Source organism: Salmo trutta, chromosome 23 (assembly GCF_901001165.1).
Source record: "Salmo trutta chromosome 23, fSalTru1.1, whole genome shotgun sequence".
In the NCBI taxonomy this organism is placed as follows: Eukaryota; Metazoa; Chordata; class Actinopteri; order Salmoniformes; family Salmonidae; genus Salmo; species Salmo trutta.
Genome location: NC_042979.1, coordinates 48,337,949 through 48,350,467, shown reverse-complemented (window position 1 = coordinate 48,350,467; position 12,519 = coordinate 48,337,949). Strand labels below are relative to the sequence as shown.

Genomic DNA, 12,519 nt, shown 5'->3' with positions numbered 1-12,519 from the left:
AAAACAGGCTGCCTAAGTATGGCTCCCAATCAGAGACAACGAAAGACACCTGCCTCTGATTGGAAACCATACTCGGCCAAACATGGAAAACGAACCATAGAAATAGAAAACTAGAACAAATTCCCCTAGAAACAAACAAACCCCAAAACACACAAAACAACCCCCCCTGCCACGCCCTGACCATTCTGACCATGGCAAATTACCCTTCTCACTGGTCAGGACGTGACATGAGCAGTGAAAATCTACAGTTAAAAATGCTCTAATTGATCTGCTAACGAGGATGTAACTTTTTCCTGGAGTCTGTCTGCTTATTGAAAACCAAGTCCATGAAATGTAATGAACCTGTAGGGTAGTTATAATGCAGTTACACCTAAAGGTCTGGTCTTTTCACGAAGGTATGAAACCCGCTGACGTGCATTTAACATGTCCTCGTCTTTTATATTGAGCCAACACCCCCAACCTGTCTACTCAACCCAAAGACCGTGAATCTAATCTGATTAAAATATACTTCACATGTACAGAAAGTGGTAAAACAATAAACAAACCATCATATGAAACTGATTAACATCAAGTCTGTTCCAAAGATGAACATTTTAATTTGGAATTATAAACTAAATCAGAATCACGTATAATTATCATGATGTTCTGCAGACAGAAAAACTGAAATTATCTTTTTAACAGATCGTTTTTTTCCTGAAATGATTGTTAAATGATGGCTGGTAGATCCATTGGGTTATTCATAGCAGAACTCTCGTCTCACCGTTTAAACTTGAATGTGGTGCTAGTGATGAGAGAGAGACACAGAGATACAGAGACAGAGAGAAACAGAGAGACAGAGACACACACAGAGAGAGAGAGAGAGAAACAGAGAGAGAGAGACAGAGAGAGAGAGAGACAGCCAGAGAGAGAGACAGAGACAGATACACAGAGAGAGAGAGAGAGAGAGACAGACAGACAGACAGATACACAAAGAGAGAGAGAAACAGAGAGAGAGAGAGACAGAGAGAGAGACAGAGAGAGAGACAGACAGATACACAGAGAGAGAGAGAGAAACAGAGAGAGAGAGAGAGATAGAGACACACAGAGAGAGAGAGAGAGAGAAACAGAGAGAGAGAGACAGAGAGAGAGAGACAGCCAGAGAGAGAAACAGAGACAGATACACAGAGAGAGAGAGAGAGAGAGACAGACAGACAGACAGATACACAAAGAGAGAGAAACAGAGAGAGAGAGAGACAGAGAGAGAGACAGAGAGAGAGAGACAGACAGATACACAGAGAGAGAGAGAAACAGAGAGAGAAAGAGAGAGAGACAGAGACAGATACACAGAGAGAGAGAGAAACAACAGAGAGAGAGACAGAGAGAGAGAGACAGAGACAGATACACACAGAGAGAGAGATAAAATAAGCTTTGGCAATATGTACATTGTTACGTCATGCCAATAAAGCAAATTGAATTGAATTGAAAGAAAGAGAGAGAGAGAGAAACAGAGACAGATACACAGAGAGAGAGAGAGAAACAGAGAGAGAGAAACAGAGAGAGAGCAACGACCTGCGTGCTCAGCAGGTGAGGGTGGCCACTTCACTACGGGGAGGGATTGAGAAGGCCTCCGCAAACTTCCCCAACTCAAGAATAATGGTGTCAACACTTCTACAGAGGAAGGACTTCCACCCTACCACAATCCAAAGAATAAACGCCAGCCTCTCCCGGGACTGTGCCCTGCGTCCCAATGTACACCTGGCCCACCATCCCACCCTCGATCTGGACTGTCTCTATGACCATGTTCACCTGTACAAGGAGACAGGACCCCATCCTTGCCAAGACTCTTAAGGACGTCGCTTTAAACCGCAGCCCGACCTCACAACCCAGGAACAGCGGAGCAATCTCCACCCTGCCGAGATCACCGAGACAACACCCCGGACCAGCACCCCTGACCCCCCAGCCACGACCACAGCACCACCAACCTCAACACCCACCACAGCCAGCGCAGCACAGACCACCCCAGCCCAGCTTCGGAGCCACCCAGATGAGGCCTCCCACCCCCCTGCCCCCCACAGCAGACCCACACCTGGAGGAGCCACAGCCCAGCAGGCAGGGCTACGCACAGGCTGTGAAAGGAGCAACTGGCCCAGCCCCCACCAACCAAATGAGTGACATTAAACAAATGCTGAGTCTACTATGCTCACCTGTGATAGGCCGAGGATCATGGATGCTCATATGTGATAGGCCGAGTGTCATGGATGCTCACATGTGATAGGCCGAGGGTCATGGATGCTCACATGTGATAGGCCGAGTGTCATGGATGCTCACATGTGATAGGCCGAGGGTCATGGTAAGATGAGCACAACAACTCCACCATCCACCCAAGTGGCATGACACAAATGCTATCTTAAACGATAAACAAATCACATTTGCATAATAAAGAGTTTACTTTAACTGAAAAAATCCTATTTTAATAGTTGTTGTTGGATTGTGAGTGTTTGTCTCATTTTGAAGGTAAAGAAAAAAACTGTTATGAAATCTTTTTACGTTGCATGTTGGAATGTTGGACAGGGCAGAGACTCAGGACAGGACAGAGACTCAGGGCAGAGACTCAGGACAGGGCAGAGACTCAGGACAGGGCAGAGACTCGGGACAGGGCAGAGACTCAGGACAGGGCAGAGACTCAGGACAGGGCAGAGACTCAGGACAGGGCAGAGACTCAGGACAGGGCAGAGACTCGGGACAGGGCAGAGACTCAGGACAGGGCAGAGACTCAGGACAGGGCAGAGACTCAGGACAGGGCAGGGACTCAGGACAGGGCAGAGACTCAGGACAAGGCAGAGACTCAGGACAGGGTAGAGACTCAGGACAGGGTAGAGACTCAGGACAGGGCAGAGACTCAGGACAGGGCAGGGACTCAGGACAGGGTAGACTCAGGACAGGGCAGAGACTCAGGACAGGGCAGGGACTCAGGGCAGAGACTCAGGACAGGGCAGAGACTCAGGACAGGGCAGAGACTCAGGACAGGGCAGAGACTCAGGACAGGGTAGAGACTCAGGACAGGGCAGAGACTCAGGACAGGGTAGAGACTCAGGACAGGGTAGAGACTCAGGACAGGGCAGAGACTCAGGACAGGGTAGAGACTCAGGACAGGGTAGAGACTCAGGACAGGGCAGAGACTCAGGACAGGGTAGAGACTCAGGACAGGGCAGAGACTCAGGACAGGGTAGAGACTCAGGACAGGGCAGGGACTCAGGGCAGAGACTCAGGACAGGGCAGAGACTCAGGACAGGGCAGAGACTCAGGACAGGGCAGGGACTCAGGGCAGAGACTCAGGACAGGGCAGAGACTCAGGACAGGACAGAGACTCAGGACAGGGCAGAGACTCAGGACAGGACAGAGACTCAGGACAGGGCAGAGACTCAGGACAGGGTAGAGACTCAGGACAGGACAGAGACTCAGGACAAGGCAGAGACTCAGGACAGGGTAGAGACTCAGGACAGGGTAGAGACTCAGGACAGGGCAGAGACTCAGGACAGGGCAGAGACTCAGGACAGGACAGAGACTCAGGACAGGGCAGAGACTCAGGACAGGGCAGAGACTCAGGACAGGGCAGAGACTCAGGACAGGGCAGGGACTCAGGACAGGGCAGAGACTCAGGACAAGGCAGAGACTCAGGACAGGGTAGAGACTCAGGACAGGGTAGAGACTCAGGACAGGGCAGAGACTCAGGACAGGGCAGGGACTCAGGACAGGGTAGACTCAGGACAGGGCAGAGACTCAGGACAGGGCAGGGACTCAGGGCAGAGACTCAGGACAGGGCAGAGACTCAGGACAGGGCAGAGACTCAGGACAGGGCAGAGACTCAGGACAGGGTAGAGACTCAGGACAGGGCAGAGACTCAGGACAGGGCAGAGACTCAGGACAGGGCAGAGACTCAGGACAGGGCAGAGACTCAGGACAGGGTAGAGACTCAGGACAGGGCAGAGACTCAGGACAGGGTAGAGACTCAGGACAGGGTAGAGACTCAGGACAGGGCAGAGACTCAGGACAGGGTAGAGACTCAGGACAGGGTAGAGACTCAGGACAGGGCAGAGACTCAGGACAGGGTAGAGACTCAGGACAGGGCAGAGACTCAGGACAGGGTAGAGACTCAGGACAGGGCAGGGACTCAGGGCAGAGACTCAGGACAGGGCAGAGACTCAGGACAGGGCAGAGACTCAGGACAGGGCAGAGACTCAGGACAGGGCAGGGACTCAGGACAGGGCAGAGACTCAGGACAGGGTAGAGACTCAGGACAGGGCAGGGACTCAGGGCAGAGACTCAGGACAGGGCAGAGACTCAGGACAGGGCAGAGACTCAGGACAGGGCAGAGACTCAGGACAGGGCAGGGACTCAGGACAGGGCAGAGACTCAGGACAGGGCAGAGAATCAGGACAGGGCAGGGACTCAGGACAGCGCAGAGACTCAAGGGGGAATGTTAATATGGTATAAATCTGAACTAATTCATTTAATCGAATTGATCAAAACAGGAGAATTCTTTATCTGGTTAAAAATCAACAAGGAGGCTATCTGGACAGATAAAACGTCTTCCTCTGTGCCACATACATTCCCCCCTCAGAGTCACCCTGCTTCAATGAAGAGAGTTTCTCCATTCTAGAGGGGGGAGATTAGTTACTTTCAGGCCCAAGGCCACGTACTGGACTGTGGAGACCTGAATGCTAGAACATCAGAAGAACAAGACACTATTAACAGTCATGGGGATAATAAACACCTACCAGGAAGCAACAACCTTTCCCTCCCCACATACCCCCACAGAAACAACTAGGGACAAAGTGAAAAACTAAAATGGAGTACAGCTCGTAAAGCTCTGTGGAACACTGGGTCTGTATATAGTCAATGGTAGGCTGAGAGGGGACTCTTTTGGTAGGTACACCTACAGCTCATCCCTTGGCAGCAGCACTGTAGACTACTTCCTCACCGACCTAAACCCAGAGTCTCTCAGAGCTTTCACAGTCAGCCCACTGACCTAAACCCAGAGTCTCTCAGAGCCTTCACAGTCAGCCCACTGACCTAAACCCAGAGTCTCTCAGAGCCTTCACAGTCAGCCCACTGACCTAAACCCAGTCTCCCAGAGCCTTCACAGTCAGCCCACTGACCTTCAACCCAGAGTCTCTCAGAGCCTTCACAGTCAGCCCACTGACCTTCAACCCAGAGTCTCTCAGAGCCTTCACAGTCAGCCCACTGACCTCAACCCAGAGTCTCTCAGAGCCTTCACAGTCAGCCCACTGACCTAAACCCAGAGTCTCTCAGAGCCTTCACAGTCAGCCCACTGACCTAAACCCAGTCTCCCAGAGCCTTCACAGTCAGCCCACTGACCTAAACCCAGAGTCTCTCAGAGCCTTCACAGTCAGCCCACTGACCTAAACCCAGAGTCTCTCAGAGCCTTCACAGTCAGCCCACTGACCTAAACCCAGAGTCTCTCAGAGCCTTCACAGTCAGCCCACTGACCTAAACCCAGAGTCTCTCAGAGCCTTCACAGTCAGCCCACTGACCTAAACCCAGAGTCTCTCAGAGCCTTCACAGTCAGCCCACTGACCTAAACCCAGAGTCTCCCAGAGCCTTCACAGTCAGCCCACTGACCTAAACCCAGAGTCTCTCAGAGCCTTCACAGTCAGCCCACTGACCTAAACCCAGAGCCTCTCAGAGCCTTCACAGTCAGCCCACTGACCTAAACCCAGTCTCTCAGAGCCTTCACAGTCAGCCCACTGACCTAAACCCAGAGTCTCTCAGAGCCTTCACAGTCAGCCCACTGACCTAAACCCAGAGTCTCTCAGAGCCTTCACAGTCAGCCCACTGACCTCAACCCAGAGTCTCTCAGAGCCTTCACAGTCAGCCCACTGACCTCAAACCAGAGTCTCTCAGAGCCTTCACAGTCAGCCCACTAACACCTCTCTCAGACCACAGTAAAATCACAGTGTATCTGAGAAGAGCGGAACCCAACCATGAAGCATCACGGCCCAGTAAATGACATGGTACTAAACAGGCCTGTAGATGGAGTGCAAACAGTACAGACATCTACCAAAAAGCAATTAGTAGCCAAAAAATACAATCTCTCCTGGACAACTTTTTAGCCTGAACATTCTCCTACAGCAACGAAGGTGTAAATTTGGCCGTTTGGAACATAAACGTTATATTTCACAAATTAGCCTCCTTGGCTAATCTAAAGAAGCATAAGAGCAAACCAGAAATAACAGAAAATGAAAAATGGTTTGATAATGATTGCAAAAATCTATGTCCTGACCAGTATAAGGGGTTATTTGTTATTGTAGTTTGGTCAGGACGTGGCAGGGGGTGTTTGTTTTGTGTGTTTCAGGGTTTTGATGTATGTTCTATATTTTCTATTTCTATGTTCATTCTATGTTTTGTATTTCTTTGTTTTGGCCTGGTATGGCTCTCAATCAGGGACATCATTGTCGCTGATTGGGAGCCATACTTAGGTAGCCCTTTTTCCACCTGTCTTTTGTGGGAAGTTGTTTTTGCATAGTTGTGAGTAGCCTGCAATACTGTTCGTTCGTTGTTTATTGTTTTGCTGGTTCACGTTAATTAAAATATGATGAACCCAACCCACGCTGCACCTCTACTCCTTCAGACGGACGTGACAGAAAGTCGTTGAGAAATATATCTAATCAAAAACACAGAGAACCAGACAACAAAAATATACACCTTCAATACGGGGAAACACTGAAGCAATACAAACACACCCTAAGAACAATAAAGGAACAGCACATTAGAAAACAGCTGGATGGAATTGAGGAATCCATAGAATCAAACCACTTCTGGGAGAATTGGAATAAATTAAACAAACCTCGTCAGGAGGAATTGGCTCTCCAATATGGGAATATGTGGAGAAATCACTTTGCAATCCTCTACAGCAATATAACAAAGAGCCCAGAACAAAAAGATATACAAGAAAAATTACGAATCCTTGAATCAGCAGTCAAAGACTATCAGAATCCTGTGGATACCCCTTTTACAGAAGAAGAATTATTGGAAAAACTACACACTCTCCAACCCAAAAAGGCCTGTGGTGCTGATGGTATTTTAAATGAAATGATCAAATATACACACCACAAATTCCAAATTGGCTAAACTCAAACTCTTCAACATTATCCTCACTGCAGGTATTTCCCCCGATATTTGGAACCAGGGATTGATCACACCAATCTATAAAAATTTTGACAAATTTGACCCAAATAATTACAGAGGAATTTGCGTTAACAGCAACTTGGGGTAAATTCTTTGCAGTATTATAAATAGCAGACTACATCATTTCCTTGACGAACACAATGTCCTGAGCAGAAGCCAGATTGGATTTCTAAAAAATGATCGTACAACAATTTACACCCTCCACACTAATTGACAAACAAGTAAACCAAAACAAAGGCAAAATCTACTCATGTTTTGTAGATTTCAAGAAAGCATTTGATTAAATTTGTCACGAAGGTCTTTTTTTTAATAAACTAATAGAAAGTGGTATTGGAGAGAAAACATATGATGTTATTAAATCAATGTACACTAAAAACAAATGTGTGGTTAAAATTGGCAACAAGCAAACAGACTTCTTCTCTCAGGGACGGGGAGTGAAACAGGGCTGCCCAATAAGTCCAAAACTATTTAACATCTACATTAATGAATTAACAACAAGCAAACAGACTTCTTCTCTCAGGGACGGGGAGTGAAACAGGGCAGCCCAATAAGTCCAACACTATTTAACATCTACATTAATGAATTGGCAAAAACATTAGAAGAATCGGCAGCACCTGGTATCACCCTACACAACACTGAAATCAAGTGTCTGCTGTAGACAGATGACCTGGTGCTGCTGTCTCCCACAAAAGAGGGTCTGCTGTACGCAGATGACCTGGTGCTGCTGTCTCCCACTAAAGAGGGGTTACAGCAGCACCTAGATCGTCTTCACAGGTTCTGTTAGACCTGGGCTCTGACCGTTAACCACAGGTTCTGTTAGACCTGGACTCTGACCGTTAACCACAGGTTCTGTCTGGGCTCTGACCGTTAATCACAGGTTCTGTCAGACCTGGACTCTGACCGTTAACCTAAAAAAAAAACCAATATAATGATATTCCAAAAAAGGTCCGGAAATCAGGATGACAAATATAAATTATATTTGAACACAGTTGTATTAGAACACACCAAAAACGACACATATCTAGGACTAAATATCACTAACACAGGTAGCTTTCACATGGCTGTGAACGAGCTGAGAGACAAAGCAAGAAGAGCATTCTATTCCATTAAAAGGAACATTAAAATCGAAATTCCAATTAGAATCTGGCTCAAAAATGTTCCAATCAGTTATAGAACCAATTGCTCTATATGGCAGTGAAGTATGGGGTCCTCTCTCTAATAATGAATTCACCAAATGGGACAAACATCCAATTGAAATACTGCATGCAGAGTTTTGCAAGACTGTATTGCAAGTGCAAAGAAAAACTCCAAATAACGCATGTAGAGCAGAATTGGGCCAATACCCCCCTCCTCATTCGAATAGAAAAAAGATCCATCAAATTATACAACCATCTAAAAACAAGTGACCCCAAAACATTCCATCACACAGCTCTACAATGTCAAGAGATGAAACCAGAGAAGAGTCCCCTCAGCCAGCTGGTTCTGAGGCTCAGTTCACTAACCCAAACCAACCCCATACAGCCTCAGGACAGCAGCCAGCCAGCTGGTTCTGAGGCTCAGTTCACTAACCCAAACCAACCCCATAGAGCCTCAGGACAGCAGTCAGCCAGCTGGTTCTGAGGCTCAGTTCACTAACCCAAACCAACCCCATAGAGCCTCAGGACAGCAGTCAGCCAGCTGGTTCTGAGGCTCAGTTCACTAACCCAAACCAACCCCATAGAGACTCAGGACAGCAGTCAGCCAGCTGGTTCTGAGGCTCAGTTCACTAACCCAAACCAACCCCATAGAGTCTCAGGACAGCAGTCAGCCAGCTGGTTCTGAGGCTCAGTTCACTAACCCAAACCAACCCCATAGAGCCTCAGGACAGCAGTCAGCCAGCTGGTTCTGAGGCTCAGTTCACTAACCCAAACCAACCCCATAGAGACTCAGGACAGCAGTCAGCCAGCTGGTTCTGAGGCTCAGTTCACTAACCCAAACCAACCCCATACAGCCTCAGGACAGCAGTCAGCCAGCTGGTTCTGAGGCTCAGTTCACTAACCCAAACCAACCCCATACAGCCTCAGGACAGCAGTCAGCCAGCTGGTTCTGAGGCTCAGCTCACTAACCCAAACCAACCCCATACAGCCTCAGGATAGCAGTCAGCCAGCTGGTTCTGAGGCTCAGTTCACTAACCCAAACCAACCCCATAGAGCCTCAGGACAGCAGTCAGAACATCTGGTCCAACCAAATCATCACAAAACAAAAATAAATATATACCTATTGGAAAAACACCACAAAAATCTAAGTGAACTTCAATGCTATTTGTCTCTAAACAGACAGTACATGGTGGCAGACTATCTGACCACTGTGACTGATAGAAAACTGAGGAAAACACTGACTAGGTACAGACTCAGTGAGGACAGTCTGGCTATAGAGACTGGTCGTCACAGACAAACCTGGCTGCCCAGAGAGGACAGTCTGGCTATAGAGACCAGTCGTCACAGACAAACCTGGCTGCCCAGAGAGGACAGTCTGGCTATAGAGACTGGTCGTCACAGACAAACCTGGCAGCCCAGAGAGGACAGTCTGGCTATAGAGACCGGTCGTCACAGACAAACCTGGCTGCCCAGAGAGGACAGTCTGGCTATAGAGACCGGTCGTCACAGACAAACCTGGCTGCCCAGAGAGGACAGTCTGGCTATAGAGACCGGTCATCACAGACCAACCTGGCTGCCCAGAGAGGACAGTCTGGCTATAGAGACCGGTCGTCCCAGACAAACCTGGCTGCCCAGAGAGGACAGTCTGGCTATAGAGACCGGTCGTCACAGACAAATCTGGCTGCCCAGATAGGACAGTCTGGCTATAGAGACCGTTCATCACAGACAAACCTGGCTGCCCAGAGAGGACAGTCTGGCTGCCCAGAGAGGACAGTCTGGCTGCCCAGAGAGGACAGGCTGGCTGCCCAGAGAGGACAGTCTGGCTGCCCAGAGAGGACAGGCTGGCTGCCCAGAGAGGACAGTCTGGCTATAGAGAGAGGACAGTCTGGCTATAGAGACCGGTCGTCACAGACAAACCTGGCTGTCCAGAGAGGACAGTCTGGCTGCCCAGAGAGGACAGGCTGGCTGCCTAGAGAGGACAGTCTGGCTGTCCAGAGAGGACAGGCTGTGCTCACTCTGCTCCAGGGGAGAGGTAGAGACAGAGCTGCATTTCCTATTACACTGTGACAAATACTCAGACCTAAGAGAATATTTTTTTCCCAAAATTACAATTCAATACAAAGAATTTGAAAATATAAAAGATGAAGAAAAAATCTAATATTTATTGGGTGAAAAGCCTAAATGTGCAGTTTTGGCAGCCAAATATGTGTCCTCCTGCCACAACCTGAGGGACAGCCAGTGAAAAGTGCAATGTAATGTGGATAATATTTCCCATCTTGTTTAGTTTTGTCTTTCATACCAGGTCATGTGTCTTCTCAGTCATGTTGACACTGGTCTACTACCGTTGCTTTAATGTATTGTTTTTACATTAATATTGTTGTTGTAGTTGTTGTTAATGGTAATCCCATTTTTCTATATGTATACTTTGACAATGTAAGTAATAATGAACTTGCCATGTCAATAAAGTCAATTGAATTGAAATTAATTGAGAGAGAGAGACAGAGAGAGAGACAGAGAGAGAGAGAGAGAGACAGACAGACAGACAGACAGACAGAGAGAGAGAGAGAGAGAGAGATAGAGAGAGAGAAAGAGACAGAGAGGAGGAGCAAGATCAGACAGGTACAGGACCGGGTTAGGGTTAGATCTCAGATACAGGTGAGCCCTGGACCGGGTTAGGGTTAGATCTCAGGTACAGGTGAGCCCTGGGCCGGGTTAGGGTTAGATCTTAGGTACAGGTGAGCCCTGGGCCGGGTTAGGGTTAGATCTCAGGTACAGGTGAGCCCTGGGCCGGGATAGGGTTAGATCTCAGGTACAGGTGAGCCCTGGGCCGGGTTAGAGTTAGATCTCAGGTACAGGTGAATCCTGAGGGTCGACTCACATGACACAGAAAATACCCCACCATCCTGAGGGTCGACTCACATGACACAGAAAATACCCCACCATCCTGAGGGTCGACTCACATTTACATTTACATTACATTTACATTTAAGTCATTTAGCAGACGCTCTTATCCAGAGCGACTTACAAATTGGTGCATTCACCTTATGATATCCAGTGGAACAACCACTTTACAATAGTACATCTAAATCTTTTAAGGGGGGGGGTTAGAAGGATTACTTTATCCTATCCCAGGTATTCCTTAAAGAGGTGGGGTTTCAGGTGTCTCCGGAAGGTGGTGATTGACTCCGCTGTCCTGGCGTCGTGAGGGAGCTTGTTCCACCATTGGGGTGCCAGAGCAGCGAACAGTTTTGACTGGGCTGAGCGGGAACTGTGCTTCCTCAGAGGTAGGGAGGCGAGCAGGCCAGAGGTGGATGAACGCAGTGCCCTTGTTTGGGTGTAGGGCCTGATCAGAGCCTGAAGGTACGGAGGTGCCGTTCCCCTCACAGCTTCGTAGGCAAGCACCATGGTCTTGTAGCGGATGCGAGCTTCAACTGGAAGCCAGTGGAGAGAGCGGAGGAGCGGGGTGACGTGAGAGAACTTGGGAAGGTTGAACACCAGACGGGCTGCGCCGTTCTGGATGAGTTGTAGGGGTTTGATGGCACAGGCAGGGAGCCCCGCCAACAGGGAGTTGCAGTAATCCAGACGGGAGATGACAAGTGCCTGGATTAGGACCTGCGCCGCTTCCTGTGTGAGGCAGGGTCGTACTCTGCGAATGTTGTAGAGCATGAACCTACAGGATCGGGTCACCGCCTTGACAGAAAATACCCCACCATCCTGAGGGTCGACTCACATGACACAGAAAATACCCCACCATCCTGAGGGTCGACTCACATGACACAGAAAATACCCCACCATCCTGAGGGTCGACTCACATGACACAAAAAGCATGTCATGCTCAGATGAGATGGTGAAGATAAGGAGAAACCGAGCTAAAAAGTTTAATTCAAAACTTCCCTGGCTAGAGTACAAGAGATTTGAACCTCAATCTCTCTCTCTGTCTCTCTCTCTCTCTCTCTGTCTCTCTCTCTGTCTCTCTCTCTCTCTCAATTCAATTTCAATTTCAATTCAAGGGGCTTTATTGGCATGGGAAAGATATGTTTACATTGCCAAAACAAGTGAAATAGATAATAAACAAATGTGAAATAAACAATAAAAATGAACAGTAAACATTACACTCAGAAGTTCCAAAACAATAAAGACATTTCAAATGTCATATTATGTCTATATACAGTGTTGTAACGATGTGCAAATAGTT

The 12,519-nt window shown here is 48.2% G+C and overlaps 1 protein-coding gene across 1 annotated transcript in view; it reads right to left on the bottom strand.

Annotated features, from left to right (window-relative positions):
- LOC115160164 (metalloprotease TIKI1) overlaps window positions 1-12,519 on the bottom strand; it is a 172,242-nt gene that overhangs the window by 21,098 nt on the left and 138,625 nt on the right. The gene's annotated exons all lie outside the window — the stretch shown is intronic.